The sequence below is a fragment of the Pinus tabuliformis genome, chromosome 5_2 (assembly GCF_031772625.1).
Source record: "Pinus tabuliformis cultivar Carrire ecotype Pingquan chromosome 5_2, CPIR1, whole genome shotgun sequence".
NCBI classification, from domain to species: Eukaryota; Viridiplantae; Streptophyta; class Pinopsida; order Pinales; family Pinaceae; genus Pinus; species Pinus tabuliformis.
Window position 1 is genome coordinate 613,596,472 of NC_142306.1, and position 17,234 is coordinate 613,613,705.

Below are 17,234 nucleotides of genomic sequence, written 5' to 3' on the forward strand. Positions count from 1 at the left end.
AATGACCAAATTTATGACTAAATATACTACTAGATGGTAAAATTGAGGAAACCAATTAATGACTAAAAGTTGGTTGCGTTATAAGATACTGTAAATTAGCTACTATTGGTCACTGATTGAAAAATGGTCGTTTATATGCAAATTTTAATATTTTTTTAGGAACTAATTAGTCATTTTGTACTAGTGTTTTGAGCAGTTGAATTAACTATTGACAAATTCTCTAGTGCTAAAGATTGTAGATCCAGAAAAGAGTTTGTGTGTACAGATGCATGTAAGAGAGGACTTGTTGGAGTCCCGATGCAGGAAAGATAGGTAGTATGCTATGAGTCACAAAAACTTAATGAGAATGAGAATAATTACATGACACATGATATTGAGTTGGTAGCAATGATCCATATATTGAATATGTGGAAACACTATCTTATTGGTAGGAGGTTTGTATTAATGAGTGATCACAGTGGATTGAAGTATTTATCTGACCAATCGAATTTGAATACCAGACAAGCTAGATGATTGGCCATGATCAGTGAGTTCAAATTTGAGATCAGGTACATCAAGGGGAAAGAAAATAGGGTTGCAAATGCTCTTAACAAGAGGATATAGGTAAATCATATAGTAGCTATGAGCTCCTATGGGACAGATTTATAGGATTGTATTTTTTAGGTAGGACAACATGATGACAGGTACATGGAGCTTATGCACATGTATGCACATGTTACAACACAGTACATGTCATTAGGATGTGGACTATCGTCTTACAATAGATGGTTTGGTCATATTTAGGGACATGATCCATGTGTCGTATGACAATGAGTTCAAGAAGGGCTATCTTGCGAGAATTTCATGCAAAACCATATTCAGGTCACATAGCATACCATAAGACATTGGCAGTAGTGAATAAGTTTTATCATTAATCGAATATGAAGAATTAAGTGGAAAAGTTCATGGCTAGATTCTTAGATTATCAGCAGGTGAAAGCAAAGTGTAAGCATTCAAGAGCGTTGCTTCAGCCGATTCCAATTCTAGAGTGGAAATGGGAGGTCATTTCCATGGATTATTCCAGTGAAGTGTACTTATTTAGCTAATGATGTAGCACAAGTATTCATCATAGATGTAGTGAGGTTGCATGGTGTTCCAAGGAATATTATGTTAGATAGGGATGCTAAGTTCACTTCCAAGCTTTGGAAGTGAGTTGTTTGCAAGTTTGGGGACAAAGTTGGCTTTCAACACAACTTATCATCCCTAAAAAGATAGACAGATAGAGAGGGTCAATAGGATATTTTAGGACATGTTTAGGATGTATGTGATGCATCAACAGAGGAGATGGGAGGAGTATCTTTCATTGGTTGAGTTTGCTTATAATAATGGTTATCAGGAGTCATTGAGGATGAGTTTGTTCGAGGCACTGTATAGGAAGAGTTGTAATACTCCCATCAGTTGGAGTGGTCCAGTGAACAGGGTGTTGATGGGACCAGACATGTTGGTAGACATGGAATAAGAAATGTAGGTAATTAAGAAGAATCTAAAGGTAGCACAGGAAAGACAAAGAATTTATGCAGATGGGAACATGATGTTTAAGAAGTTTCAGGTTGGGGAATAGTGGTATTTATGCATCAAGCCGAAGAACATATCCTTGTGGATTTGTTCATGTGCCAAGATGGCACCTCAATTTTTTGGACCTTTCAATATTCTTGAAAGGATTGGACAAGTAGCCTATTGACTTTCACTACCTCTGAAAGTTAAATTCCATGATTTTTTCCATGTGTCATTACTTAAGAAGTATGTTAAATATGTTGATCATGTGATCACTGATCTATATTGCAGGTGGAGCCAGATGGAGAATTCCAACCATAACCTCAGTGTATTTTGTAGAGAAATATTCTCAAGCTCCAGAACCATGCTATCAAGTAGGTTAAATTTCAATGGAAGCACTCTGGGCCCGATGAAGCTACATGGGAAATGATTGATCAGATGGTGGCTACGTATCCTTCTCTATTCTCTAGTTGAGAAATTTTTTTTGGCATATGTTTTGGTGTGATGTTTTGGTATATGTAGATATGTATATGGATGTAAATAATGTCGTGAGCTATGTTATAAAGCTCCAATAAGCGCTATGGTTGTCATGTTGTTATGATTGTATTGTTGTTTTGTTTCTCATGTTGGTTTGCTTCTCAACATGATGATTATTGTAAATACTGCATCGAGCTAATTTATAAAGCTCCATGGGTAGTATGTTTTTCTTTTCAATTGTCTTGTTGGTGGTAGGTGTCATTGAACATTGAGGATGGTGTTCCCTCGGGGGGGGGGGTTTCTGTAACAGCCCTAGTCAAAAATCCATGTAATAAAGTTAATAAAGGAAAAATAATAACCAAGGTCATGGGACACTTATTCCAAGCTGAACGTTTGGAAAAACATCCTAGTGGGTATTCATTTGGTTTATTATGGATAGGGAAATTGGAAAATACAATGGAAAAGGCTTTGGAAAGACAAAGTGGCATTAATTGGAATTTTATTTATGAAAATAATGGAAATTAGGAGAAAAGGAAGGTGAAAGGTCACATATTTCATGTGAGAAGGCAAATGAAGGAAAATATGGAAAATGAAGAAAATAGAGGCCTCATTAATAAAAAAATCTTCTGAGGATCAGTTCACATCATTTTTTCAGTTTAAAATTCTGGTTAGTTCATTTTTGGAGCTCTCTCTCTCTCTCATAATCTTGGACACTTAAAGCATTCTTGTAGCACTCTAGCATTGGAGGAAAGAAGGAAAAGAAAGGACAGAAAGCAAGAGGAAGAAAAATATCAAACAAGGAAGAGTAGGATCAAGCAACTTCAATGAGATTACTTGTAGGTATCGAGTTGCATGTATGATTTCCTTGCTAGCTTTGGCATGCATGATACATGAATGTGTGTTTCTGGTTCTCTTGTTGTCATTGGCATGGGTTTTTCTAGGTTTGACAATGTTCTTCAACCTTTCATTTCCATTTTCAAATAGCCATGGTGTGATGGGGTTCTATTTTTTTGGTTGAAATGGATTGCTAGATGGATTTGAAGCTAAGTGGGGTTGTCTCAGGATTGATCACAAGGCCTAGGAATCCTAGGGTGGGATATACAATAAAGCTTGTTTGTGAATACCCTTGATTTGGGCTAGTAATCCATTGACCCGTGATGGAGGGATACATGGTAAAGCTCAGAGGGTGGTGACCTCATAGGCCTAGGAATCCCTTGACCAATAATGGTGGGATACATGGTAAAGATGAGAGGTTGAGACGGAAAAATTCCTCATGGTTTAGGTGTGGATATCCGAAGACATCTATGCTTATATAGGCCTAGTGGTCCGGTAAGATTGCGGTAAAGCCTGGTTCTATTGATGAGGGTTTTGGGCCTGGGAATTCCTTGGTCGGATGTAGGGTAAAGCTTGAGGAAACCCTGGTTAGTTTTGTTGAGAGTCCCACATTCATGCTTGGAATATGGCATAGGGGGCGATTGGCTGAAAGAAAGATTTGATTTAGCTCAATCTATGGTCGGGTGGTTCATAGAAGTCCTTGACTTGGTTGGCTTATGCATACATTAATAAGAACTCCTTATCCTTTGGTATTTTATGTGTAAATGTACTTGTTCATATGTGGTATTATGGTTGTTATATCCTTTTTATTTATGTTGGTTATACGTTGGTTATAAATATCATTTATGACAAACTTTGGTTATGGCACTCATCATGATTTGATTAGTACATGAGATGTGAATGAATACATGAACTAATATATGATAATGCAACTATTGTAATAAGGCTTCAATCCTTTTTTATGCATCTCAGATATGTATGAGACCCTTATGCTCAAATCTATTGTTATGACCTGTATATTTCATATTTGTGATATGTTTGACAAAATTCCTGTCATGGCTAGTAGGGGTATGATCAAGTCCATGTACTAATGATTGCATTAGTACCCTTAATTCATGGTTATTTAACATTTTTAGGAGTTTCGTAAAGTTCTAGGCAGCGGCTTGAGTCGTGGCCCTAAAAAATTGGCACAAAGTTCGGGGTTGCTAACACAAAGCTGCTTGAAAAAGGCCACAGTCACTGGCATGCCTTGCTTTGGGAGAAAATGGAGGGCTTTAGTCACATGCATGGATTTTCATGGGAGCGGCTATGGGTCTAGCTTAGCGAAGAGACAAGTTGTCTAAGGGTTTAGGCACCTAGAAGGGTTGGTTGTCTCCTGAAGGGTATGTAGTTCCAAAGCAAGGCTAGATTGAGTTTGTTTTGTTAGTTCCACTTCCTTACTTGTACATGGGGAGTTGAATCACATCATAGTAGCCTCTTGTCAAATGCTTACGCCCATGTACTAGTTAGCTTGGGTAAATGTGGGAGGAGGGTGTTACACTTAAGCATTGGATTTGACCTTGGTGTAGTAGAAGTGGACTCGGTTAGAGCTACCATGGTCAGTGGAGGAGTGTCCTCTATGTGGCATTGTGGTAAAAATTTGTGAAATAAATATAGATACTAAGAGGTTGAATATGGGAAAGGGATTCCACAACAAGCTACCCAATAACAACGAGTTGCCTTTGAACATAGTGATTAGGGAGTACAACAATATTTATGTAAAATATTAAATGTATGATGATAATTAATATCCATTAACATTAAAATTAGTTTTTTATATTTCTAAGCTTGAGTGAGCCTATGGTTAACAATATATATTTCTTCCTAAGAAATTATATGTCTAAATCAAGAAAATGATAGAATATGTATAAATTAATGAACTTTATTAATCAAATTGTTATGTAAAAGTAAATCCCGTATCATAAGAAAAGAAAACATTTAATAACAATTATTATTATTATTATTTTTGTTTAAGAAACAGGTATGAGAGTTTTATTAAGAAACAAAACTGAGATCTAACCCAGAACCATTACATTTCTTCAAAAGTGCCAATATTCCTTTCTAGTTTGAGATTGAGTATGAAGTGTGAATATAATCCCTCAAGTGATTACCCCATGAAACAAAAAATTTAGTCCCATTCCAACTAATTTTTTTCTAAAATATTCCTAAAATCAAAACACATTTACATTCCATTTTCCATTACTTTTGATTTAATTTTAATTGACTTCTGCTTTTTCTTGATGAAATACTTTTTCCTTTCTTCCCCGCTTTAATCCAATACACATTTTTTATTGCATCTAATGGATCACCCTTTGATGAATGAGCATTGTTGTCTTCAACTTCTTCTTGGTCTGCCTGGTTTTCCCAAGAAGTTGTTTTTCTAGCCTTTTTCTTGGGATTTAAAGGAGGATCAGGTTTTCACTGGGGTTTGTTGTGTTTCCATTCTCGTTGAATCCAATGGGTCCTCATGCACTCCTTCATGGTTGGTTTATGTTTTCTTGGGTGAATATTCTTCAACAATAACTTCTTCATGTTTTTCATTTTCTTCTTTCCTATCCCGAGTCTCTTCTTCTTTATATATTGTGCAATGTTTTGTCTATGCTCCTTCCCACCATATTAGCCTTCAGTTATTTTTCTAGGTTCTGTTTTTCCGCAAACTCCTTGGTCAGTTTTTAATCACATGCATTGTTCATAGCATGCTCTACATCGAAATGATACATTTTTCATAATCAATATTTTGAGCCCACACTCAGTTTGGAGTTGTCAAATTAATCTCAATAGGAAATCCCTTGTTGAAATCCATCTCAACACATATTTGAGCATAAGTGGTTTTATTAAAAAACCCGCTTCTAGGCTGTAGCAATAAAACTTCCCTAATGTATAACCGATGGAAGATAATGTTAGGAGGTTCTAAAGAAGTAGGTGAAGGTTCAAAAGCCTTACCCAAACATGAGTCGCGGATATTGATGCCATTACTAAATTGGCAGACTAGGGTTATATAAAAAGGTCAATGTTGCGCCAAACCCAGGGCCCAAATTCACAAATATTTTGCTTATCCTCAATATTATCAAAAAATACAAAAACAAAAACCCCGATCCAAAGGATAAATATTCAAATGATCCATCAATAGTGGTTTCCATGTTTCATAGATCCATTTGTGGAGATCAAACAATCACGATTAGAACCCATTAAATTTGCATACCAAACCCTATTTTGAAAATAAATAAATAAATCAATGTTAACGACATCTTTTTCCACAGGAATATTAAGGGTTGGAGCTTCCTAGATAACCAAAAGAATAGAGCCAGATTTCAGCATGGCACTATATAAAGTTGTGGCCTGAATTGTCACTCCTTTAATAGAAATAGATTTCTTCTCTAAATCACTAGAATTCATCATAGATCAGTGAGTTGCAAAAACCTTAGTCACCACTCATCTCTCCTTCCTTATATATATATATATATATATATCTATATATATATATATATATATCTATATATATATCTATATATATATATATATATATATATATATATATATATATATATCTATATATATGTATATATGTATATATATATATATATATATATATATATGTATATATATATATATCTATATATATATCTATATATATGTATATATATATATATATGTGTATATATATATATATATATATATATATATATATATATATATGTATATATATATCTATATATATATATATATACATATATATATTATTCTAAAATTTTTTAATAGTAAATTATCATAGAAAAATTCATAAAAATGTAAAGCATAAACACAAAGTGAAACACTTTACATTTAACATATATCCTTATAAATATATATTTTAAACTAAATTTTTAATCATTTTAAACATCAATTTTGACATTTCATATTAACATATGATCACAAGAGAAGAAATTGAACTAAACTCCATACCACATGGATCTTAATAGTTGCAATTTTTATTAATCTCCTGCTAAACTGCTACAAAATGATGTACAATCAAGGCATAAGGATCCAACTGATTCCAAACCTTTACAATGAGAAAGAAGAAGAAGATATAGGCATTGTTTCAACCTCCTCCCATCCTCAGGGGTCAAATCCCTAAGATGAGAAGCTAATCTAACCAACACTGAATAAGAAACAGGAATATAGGCATCTTAACAACTTGCCTCTAAAAGTGAAAAAATGATTCATTTGAGCTCAGATTGACTTTTAATCTAATGAATCTACCCTCTACTACTAATTATCCATCATATTTACAAGCCAAGTCATGATTTACAATAGTAAAACATCCTCCATGAGAGAAAATCCATGAACACAATCAAAACACAGAAAAATAGCCATCCTGTGCAAAATTTGCCCTACGCGTAGTGCCATTGGCCCAACGCGCAACGCCACTTTCAGGTCCTTTTTGGAGGCCTTCTCGGCATCCACATTGAGCTCATGATAGCTCATTGGAAAGGTATTCAAGTCTACCTTCCAAAACACTTGGCATTTCTTCATTTGAAGCTCATTTGACCCTTGAAAAGTTGATTTCCCAAGACTACTTCTGTGTGTCCAAAAAGTGTCAGAAAGGTCATTTTTAGGGTTTTTTTTTTTTTTTTACTTTTTGGTGGACCCAAAAAATTAGAAAATCCATAGGGTGCATGTAATCATCATTTTGAATCCAAAAATGCGAGCCATTTGTTCATTGGGTGACCCTAGGAAAAGCACAACATCAGTGGCGCTGCACGTTGAGCCAAATTTTCTGTGTGTGCAATTTCCAAAATTTGCAAAAAACAAAATCTTCTCCAAGCCTGACCAAAATTGGTGAGCAGCACCATCATCAAGCATCTTGATGATCCAAGGAAGCTTCAACAAGCAACCTAAGCCTATCCTCCTCTTTTTTTCCCTTTAGAGCCCGCCTTAGCCTAGCTTTCATCTCTTTGATCCTCATGTTACAAATTTTGTTTCGGGTCCTGTAATGGTAGGCCATGTGCCTGATCATATGGTTGTCCCTATTGGCCTTCTGCAACAACTTCTATAGGTGCAAATTGACTCTCTCAAGCCAAGTCTCTCTATCATCCTCAATTTCCTTCTCAATAGGAGTCAAAGTGACTTGTGCCTCCTTATTACCTTGTCGTTTTACCTTGAGAAGTTCCAGCTCCATGAGGACCTGTTTGTCACTTAATTACTTGTTCTCTTGTTCCAAATATGTGATGACATACTTGGCTCTCTCCAAATTGTCCATCAATGCTTGGACTTGAGCCTCCTTTTCCTGTATGATGATGTCCTTTATTGTTTCTTCATCCTGAGCCTCTAAGTAAATTATTTCCATGCCATGATGAGTATAATGCTACTCCGGCTCATCATGCTCTGTCAAATACAAGTCTCTCTCTTTCTCCTCATCATCAAAACTTTCCTCCGGCATCTTTTCTTTCCCTTTGTGCAGCTGTTGCACCCGTACCTACTGTGTTGATGAAGAAAGCAAAGCCCCTTCCACATCCTGTGGAGCTAGCATTTTCCTATGAGTTTATGTAGAAGGCAAGGTCCCTTCCACATCCTGTGGAGCAAACACTTGCCTTTCAGTTGCAAACAATATCCTTGTACCCCTCTGATATGTCATGTAAGTCCCGGGCACATCGGTAGCGCTAGTCTCTTTGGCCTTCTAATCTGTCTTCACTTGAGCACTGCTAGAAGGTCTTCCTGATTCTTGGGACACTGGTGGAGGAATTTGAGGACCCCTGAAGATTTCATGAGCAATAAATGTCTCCCAAGAGATGTTGAGAAGGCTAAGATGATGAAGCACAATCATCTTGATCAGGGAATAATGATAGAGACTGCTCATCTGCTGAGGGTATGGCTTTTTCTACACAAAATGGTCCATCTTCTCAATATTCCTGAACAAGAAATAAGGGAGGTTTAACATCCTCATCGTGGTAAAATGCATGAGAAGCTGGATGTGATATGTGTGCAGTTTGGAAAATCTGCCCTCACAAGTGAAATATTTCATGATGATTTTCATCATGGGGGCATGCTTGTCTTCAAGGAATCTGAAAGGAAAAAACCTTTTCGCCTCATTTCTGTACCTAGGTTTGATGTAAGGCTCATAATATTATTCATCCAGGTCCTGTGCCTTGTACCACTTCTCCCCTAAATTTGGAAGCCTGGTTGCATCCGCAATAATGGAAGGTGAAACTGTAAATGTCACCCCAGCAAGAGTCACCTTGTTGTCCCAAACATGGGCTGCAAAAAGCCTAGTGAGCTCAGGATGGTGTTGAACTCTCTCTACCTGCTCACAGAACTCAATAGCACCCTAGATGTATGAAACAAGCGACAACTAACTGAGAGGCCGTAATTCTTTGAGGCTTAATCGCTCTTCCCTAATAATCTTGCCTCCCTTCTGTGGTTTTCTCTGATGCTGAGGTCTATCTGTCGAATTGTTACTACTCGTGTTTTCCTCCTCCTCATAGTCTCTGTCTTCTCTATCCATGTTTGCAAAGTTTGAGGTTGTACAATCCAAGAAAAGGGATGAAGGGAATGAGTAAGAGTGATTTAGGAGTGAGGGAATGGGAGATGACCTTGTGAGGTATTTTGGTAGACTAGAAAATGAAGGGAAGGATATGAATTATGAAAGTGAGGGAGAGGGGTTTGGGCCCTTTTTTGAAATATAACTTGTGGGATGAAGGATGAGGGGGTATATAATGTTATGGAGTGATGTAGGGAAGGGGTTTAGGGTCTTGAGTGATAGGTGGTGGGAAAAATAGAGGGGATTAGGGTTTCTAGAATTTCATTGAGGGAGAAACTAGGGTTTCACATTTGTCAAGGTAAATTCCTTCAAACACTTCCATTACAACTTCAATGATAAGGTAGAGGGAGTGCACTTACTTGTTTGAGAGATGAGAGGGTTCTTTGGAGGTTTTTATGAAGTTTGGAGGCTTTCTAGTCTTTGCTGCTCAACGCGTAGTGCCACTTCTCAATGCATAATGCAGTGTAATTTTGCATTGCTGAAACCTCCCTACGTGAAATGCCCAGCTCAGATGCGTAGCACCACCCCCTGAACACACAACGCCACCTCCACTTCCTAAAATGCACAACGCCAAACTGTAGAAGCGCAACAACACTTCACCACTACTCCAAACATGCAAGGCCAACCTCCAAAAGCGCAGCGCTACTACTCCTTGGCCCAAAACTCACTCAACCTCTCCTCTTTTCCTCACTTTTTGACTCCTTCTTTGCCAAATGAGAATGATGAACTTGAAAATGAAATGTGACAACTTATATAGGACTATATTTTGTTTTTTCACTAGAAAAACCCACTTTCTAATGTTTCTTGACCTTTTTGAAATCTCTGTTTTTAATGCCTTTCCTTATTTGTTTCTTTTCAGGTGGATGATGCTCAACTTGAACTGATTTTTGTAGTGTTTCTTTGTCTTGTAGCAAGGAGAGATGCATTGGTTTAGCCAGGATCGTTTATTACATAAAGTGACTTAAAATTACATAACAAATACAAATTAACTCAAATTAGTCTGTTTTCACCTCAAAAACATGTCTTTTTGAGGTGAAAATTACATTAGTTGAAAAGATAATTATATAGTGACTATGAATTACTGGCCATCATGCTTGACTTATTTATCATCCTCATACCCTTGTTGCCCTTTATTTACACTTTTAAATCATGCTCTTGACCTTGGAAATGAAACCCTAAGACCTAATGAAACATGCCCTATGACCTAATGAAAGCATGATTACAAATTGACCATGAAAACATAACTAAAGACAACCTAAAGAAGAGTCAGCCAGTATACTCTACGAGGGAGAAATTAGATTTTCTGAAGAGAAGACAACCATCAGTGGATCAGTTTGAGATGACCTAATGAAATGATGTAAAAATTTCAGTATGGGACCCCTAAAATGAAAACGCAAAGAGAAAATTTGATCCCTGATGGAAGTATGTAGATGCATTGGCCTTATAGGGGATGACAGCTCCTTGGAGGTATCAAGAGCACCGTAGACCAAGTGCCTAGCTGATTGGGCCAAATATAGTCAAACAAATAGAAGACTAAAACAAGGAAAACCCCCTTTTTTTTACAATTTTTTAAAGAAAAATGACTCAATACAAACTGAAAACAAACTCACAACCGACTCTAAACTTGACTATAAACCAAATCAACCAAACTTTACACAAATCATTCAAGATTTATAGCCTTCACTTCGGGCCCCAAGCTCAGATGACAGTGTACTTGAAACCTTGCAAGGAAAAGCAAACTTGTATATACAATGAAGGTGAAGTAACTTCAGGGAACAACCTCAAAAGTAGTAGTGTTTAAGGAGCCAACCATTCACTAGTCCTCCTAAACATTCTTGACCATCCATTTCCTTTAACAAAAATGCATTATGTCCTTGATAAGCTGAGATTTTATATGGTCCTTTCCATAGATTGTCAAACTTACCATGTTTTCATTTTTCCTCATTCTGTGCATTCGACCGCAGCACTACATCTTCCAACTCAAACTTTTCTGCTTTGGTTTTGCGGTCATAAATTTTCTTTATCTTCTCTTGCAACGAGAAAGTGTTTTGGGAAACCTCTTCCCTTGTTTTCTAAAGGTGAAACATTTGATTAATTATGTGCTGAATATCACCCTCTTCACTGCCAACTTCCTCTAATAATCTCATGACTCGAACTGCAAGTGATGTGGGAAATATTGTATCAGTACCATAAAACAACTCAAAAGGTTACATACCTATTGATTTCTTGTTTCTCACTCTGTCGACCCACAAGGAATTAACAAGCTTTCGATGCCAATTCTTCTTGTTTGCCTCCAATATTTTCTTGATAATGTTCACCAAGGATTTATTTGATGACTCATCCAATCCATTACCCTACGACCATCCTCTTTGAATTAAATGCTTTTGCATTATCTGTTATAATCTTGTGAGGGCAACCAAAACGAGACGAGATATTAGATTCTAAAAACTAGATAATTACTGCGTCTGTGGATTGCCTTGTTGGAATGGCCTCAATCCACTTGGTGAAGTAATCAGTAGCTGTCAAAATCCATCTGTGTTGTGCTGATGATGTAGGATGGATTTCCAATGAAATCAAGTCCCCACTATTGGAAAGGTGAATTTATTTCAACTAGCTTCAAAGGAAGAGGAAGCAACTTTCTTTTTCCTTAAAAAACTTAGCATTCATGGAAGCTCATAATTGTCTTATATAAATCTGAAAACAAAGATGGCCAATAATATCCTGCTCTCAACACTTTGTTAGCCATTGTTTTCCAAAACAAATGACCGCAACAATCACCTCTATGAAAATCATTCATTACATGCTGAGCTTCATCTTCAACCAAACAATTAAGAAGAACTCTTCCCGGATCTTTCCAATAAAGAGCACTATTTAAAATGCAGAATTTTGCAGACTTTAGTTTTAGTGATCTACCTTTACTTCTTGACATTCCAGGAGGTGGTGAAATATGTTGAAGAACATAAACTATATTAGAATACCAAGGTGATTTGAGAAACATTTCTGATACTTGAATGAGTGAGCCATCATCTTCGTCATCTGACATTGTTGCAATGAGATTTATGTCTAGAGCGTGCAAATTTGATTCAGCCATCAGTTTTGTCAAGCCTTGTCCTTTGATAAGTTTGGTAGGCTTAAACTCAATATCATACTCCAACATTGCTGCTATCCACTTACCTCTTCTTCCCTCTGGATCAGTTTGCATGAGAACATCCTTGACGACTGCGTTAGGAACATATGCTATAGTATGTGAATGCAGAATGTATACTTTGAAATCCTTCAATGCTTTTATAAGAGCCAAAGATTGTTTTTCAATGATATTGTAATGCTAGGCAGTATCTCGAATAGTCCTACTGAAAAAAGCAATGGGTTGCTCCACCCGATCCCTCTTTTGCATCAACACTGGAACCATGGTGTGCTCAGACGCAAATGAAAATATAATAAAATCATGAGTATAATCAGGACTAATCAAGGCTGGTGCTGTGGTCAAAGCAAACTTTACCAAATTGAAAGATTTCATGGCATCCTCGGTCCATTTCATAGTGTTGTCCTTTTTCAACATATTAGTTAATTCACATAAATGCTCAGCCAAATTTGGTATAAATCTACGTAAGAAATTCATCTTACCATTGAAAGCCTGAATCTCCTTTTGTTGCGCAGAAAGTCTATTTGTTGGATTTCCTCCACCCTTGAAGGATCAATTCAAATACCATCTTTAGAAATTATATGACCAAGGAGTTTACCCTCGTCCATGGAAAAAAGACTCTTTTTCGGGTTTAGAGAAATCCCGAACTTCCTACATTTCTGAAAGAGAATCCTTAAGTGGTGCAAATGCTCATCATCTAACCTAGAAAATACAGTCAGATCATCTAAATAGACTACCAAGAAAACATCCTTCTCATTAGCAAAAGCTATGTCCATCGCCCGCTGAAAAGTGGCTCCGACATTCTTCAACCCAAATGGCATTTTGGCATACTGAAAAGTTACCCATGGTGTTGTGAAGGCAGTTTTGTCTTGGTCTCTTTCATGCACCAAGATCTGATTATAGCTTGAGTAGCCATCTAGTAGTGACATCTGTGATGCTCCAACTACTCTTTGCAGAATATGGTCCATCTTAGGAAGAGGGTAATTATCCTTTAAGGACACTTTGTTGAGGTTCCGAAAATCTATGCACAACTTTATTTCTAAGGTCTTCTTTCGTACTGGGACCAAATTTGAAATCCAAATAGAAAATCTAATTAGAACAATGATGCCAGCTTTAAACAATCTATTTACCTCTTTCTCGATGGATGGCAACAACTTTAGATTGATTCTTCTCAACTTTTGACTAAAAGGTTTTTTATCTGGCTTGATAGGAACAGTATGCTGAATGATATTATTGTCATACACTTTCAAATTTGAATAATCGCATGCAAAAACATTAGAAAATTCAGAAAGTAACCCAACATACTTAGCCTTTACTTCGGGAGACAATGTTTTTGATAACTTTACAAGCTTAGGCTAGTCAGTTGTTCCAAGATTTACATCTTTGTCTCCTTTTTCCGTAGGAACCAAGGTTGGTTTTCTTGCCACATCATCCTGATCAAAGAGCTCCTCTAAAGGTATGAGACCACTAGGAATAATATTATACTTTAGCTGTAAAACCTCCATTTGATTTACCTCAATATCTTGTTCATCAGAATCACAAACATCATCAACAAAAGCATTCTTAAAGTTTCCTTCATTCTGCAAAAAGGCATTAACTTCATTGTCATCCCAAAAAAACTTGCCAATACCTCAAATTATCAGGAACAACAAGCCTATGTTTGACATGAATTTAAAATTTGTTGCTAGAATTCATTGGAATCTTCAAATAGCTGGCTACAGTGGCTAGTGAATCTGCAATGATGTTTTGAGTCTAGGGTACCGCTGTCAAGGTATATTCTAGAAACATCAAAATATCTAGAACTACATTTCTGTAGGCTCTCATCCATGTATGTTTTGTTTGATATTCTCCTTTTACTTGTTTAATCACCAGCTCTAAATCACCATAAACAAGAATACTTTTCGCATCCAGTTTCTTTAAAATTTTAAGACCTATAATCAAAGCCTCATACTCCACTTCATTATTAGAGCAATCAAAAGCTAACTTGTAGGAACATACTCTAACATTACTTAGGACCTTGGCAGGCTGGAAAGCAGGGCTTCGAATCCAAATTCCAATACTAGCATCATCTTTACCCACAGTGCCATCGAAGTCCATGCTCCAAAGTCTTGCTTCATCTTCTAGATTTTGGAATTCTGTTTCTTTCTCAACCTTACCTTTGCTGATTACTTCATTTTTCTGCTCTTCATTGACCTTTTGTTGCTGTGTAGGCTGCTCAGAAGAAATTGCTATTTTTTTTTCTTGATTAAGAACTGCTATAAAATTCTTGGAAATTTAAGGTACATCATCTACTTCTACAAGCTAAATATATACATCATTTAATCCACTATCAGAGTACAAAAAAAATGACTCTAAATCAGTATGTACAACATTTATCGGATGATTCATAGGCTTCTCTTTACTGGTGATCATATACTTCATTTTCTTTTCCTGGGACAACTTTCTCAATTGACCGAAAACATGGATGGTAGCATAAGAGAAGTCAAGTTGTAAAGTTCCTTTGAGTTTAGCTCCCCATGATCTAGATAAGAGCATACAAAATTGAGGTGGTATATCAGCAGCTACCACATCCATCAAGACATTTTTGGCTAGGCTTTGATCTAAAGAAACCACTGAATCTTTGATGAGACCAATGCAACGAACTCTACCAGAGTCATGAGTACAAATCATGATATTTCCGGGTGATATCCAGGCCCAAATTTTCCATAATAGCTTTGGGCATCAAATTATGGGAAGCTCCAGAATCTAACATAGCATTAAGGAGAATATACTCATGCAGTCTAAGACTCAAATAAAAGGGAGGGACTTCACTATCTTTAGGCTAACTTTCTATGGTTGGACCAAAAATGAGTTCAGGATGATCATCCTCGACATTCACCATGTCTAACAAAGGATCTATTTGCAATATTCTAGATACATGGTGTTTATAATTTCAATTCTTAACAAGTTCAGTCAAAGGAATGAACAATTTTAATTTAGCAATTTCACTTTCTAAATTAAAGGATGAAACTTTTTCTACCTCTTTGACACTAATGTCCTTCTTATCTATGTTCTCTTTCATTGCACTATCTTTTTGCTAATTGTTCTTCTCATTTGCAACAACACTTGTTGATGGTACCTTGCTGGGATTCGGATCAACAAGCTCTTTTCCTTTCTTCTGAGTGTTTGAGGAATCATTCTTTGATTGCACATCCTTTCTTTTCTGAATGGGATTGACCGGTACATCTCTGCTCCTTAAAGAGTACTGCCTCTACTGTGCAGTCAAAGCATTCATATAACCACATTGATAATCATCAGATTCAACCTCTAAAACCACATCATTTGCTAAGATGTAATCCTCATCCCTTTGAATGTTTGGAACTTCTACGTATTCTTCATCTTCGGTCAAAAATATGGGCATACCATCAGCAGTGAAAAAGTGATTTGTTTCAACTATCGGATCTTCCTCATCTTCTTCTTCCATTCCTTGAACATAATTCTACTGTAAGGGAGTTCTAATCTACTATTGTTATGTTGGTTGCTCTGGTGCCTTTTGTTCTCTTTGCTTGATTCAGAATTGGGGCTGCTGCTATCCTCTAAAATTTGGATTCCGAATTTGTGTTTCAGGTCTATCTGTGATGGATAACTGGTCAACCATCCCCTCCACTGTTTGAATCAATGTATCCATCTTTACATCTGAAGTAGATGCTTCTTCTTTCATGGTTACTCTTTTCTCAGATCTCATTCTTGCTCTTTTGGCTAGAAATTTTGCTTGTACACTCACAACATTCTTTTGCATGTCTTCTAGTGTTGTAGGATCACGTTCCTGCAACTAATATGCCATATTAGCATCGAAACCATCTAGAAACTTGAGCAAAGCCAATCCCTCCAATGGTTTAATGTTTGTAGGAATAGGGTTGTATACTGCATTAAACCTCACAAAATAGTCTTGCACACTCTCGCTGACATTTCTTTTGATGTTGTCATACTTGGAAAAATCTGAAGTGGATTCTTCTTCACCTCCCATCGATCCAGGAAATGCCTATGGAGGATTGGTAAAGTGGTAATAGAAGCTGCTGGTAAATCTCTGAACCATTTTCAAACTTCACCTTCAAAGCTTTGTACAAACAATATCATCGTCACGTCTTCAATCTCTACTTCATGGAGGTCAAAGAAATCATTCATTTTATCTACATGTTGCTGAGCTGTAATGGTTTGAGTGGAATCAAAGAAAGGTATTTTTGTTTGATAATTAGGGGGCATGGCACCAAGATTCTGAGGTAAAACAATGGGTGCATACCGGGAAACCATAACTCGAGGTGGGGGAGGTGGATTTAAAGCAAGGATTTGGGTAATCAGTATAATCAATGGGGGATTAACAACAACTGGAGTAGTATGAACTATCTGTAAAGATGAAAAAAATGGGTAAGGAACTGTTTGAGTTGTAGTAGATGTAAAGGAACTATTTCAAAAATTAAAAGATGGCCTATTTTTCACCCAAGTGTCTATGTTTGAAGAAAGGTTTTGCAACTGATCGAGAGCATGAATAAGCTGTGACCCTGGTTTGATTTGTGTTAAAAAGTATTCAATGGGGTATTTAAGAGATATAGAAGAATCAAAAACTATTTGATCAATCCAACTCAAATATTTACTGTTAAATAGACTTTGCTCAAAATGAACATCGAACTCAATATCTTGCAGAGTGTATAGCCT